Raw genomic sequence first — 1117 nt, 5'->3', positions numbered from 1 at the left:
GGCGTGCACGAAGTCCGAGCCCGGTTTGCCCCGGGTGCGCACCTCGCGTGCACCTTCGCCGGGGTGAGCACCTTGGTGTGCAGACCTTGGTTGGGTTGCGCGCCCTGGTGCGCACCAAGGAGCGCTCTGAAGTGTGCTCCAAGGTGCGGCGTGCACGAAGTCGGAGCCCGGTTTGCCCCGGGTGTGCACCTCGGGTGCGCACCTCGCGTGCACCTTCGCTGCGGTGGGCACCTTGGCTGGGTTGCGCGCCTTGGTGGGCACCATGCAGTGCACGAAGTCGGAGCCCGGATTGCCCCGGGCGCGCACCTCCGCCAGGGTGGGCACCTTGGTGCGCACAACTTGCCTGGGCTGCGCACCAGGAAGGGCTCAAGATGGCACCCGCGTTCCGTTTTTTTCACTATCTTTCAGAACGGAAATTTTAAAATCTCGTTTTTTTTTGCCTTTTCTGGAAATTAGTGAAGGCAGCGCATCAAAGGTGCGCAACGCTGGTGCGAACCTGGGAGCGCTCCGATGTGTGCTCCAAGGTGCGGCGTGCACGAAGTCGGACCCCGGTTTGCCCCGGGTGCGCACCTCGCGTGCACCTTGGTGCGCACACCTTGGCTGGGTTGCGTGCCCTGGTGGGCACCATGGTGCGCACCAAGGAGCGCTCCGAAGTGTGCTCCAAGGTGCGGCGTGCACGAAGTCGGAGCCCGGTTTGCCCCGGGTGCGCACCTCGCGTGCACCTTCGCCGCGGTGGGCACCATGGCGTGCACGAAGTCGGAGCCCGGTTTGCCCCGGGTGCGCACCTCGCGTGCACCTTCGCCGGGGTGGGCACCTTGGTGTGCAGACCTTGGCTGGGTTGCGCGCCCTGGTGGGCACCATGGTGCGCACCAAGGAGCGCTCCGAAGTGTGCTCCAAGGTGCGGCCTGCACGAAGTCGGAGCCCGGTTTGCCCCGGGTGTGCACCTCGGGTGGGCACCTTGGTGCGCATGCCTTGCCTGGGCTGCGCACCAGGGCGGGCTCAAGATGGCACCCGCGTTCCTTTTTTTTCACTATCTTTCAAAACGGAAATTTTAAAATCTCATTTTTTTTTGCCTTTTTCTGGAAATTAGTGAAGGCAGCGCATCAAAGGTGCGCAC

Source organism: Cryptomeria japonica, unplaced genomic scaffold, assembly GCF_030272615.1.
Source record: "Cryptomeria japonica unplaced genomic scaffold, Sugi_1.0 HiC_scaffold_88, whole genome shotgun sequence".
Taxonomy (NCBI): Eukaryota; Viridiplantae; Streptophyta; class Pinopsida; order Cupressales; family Cupressaceae; genus Cryptomeria; species Cryptomeria japonica.
This window is presented reverse-complemented; position numbering follows the sequence as displayed.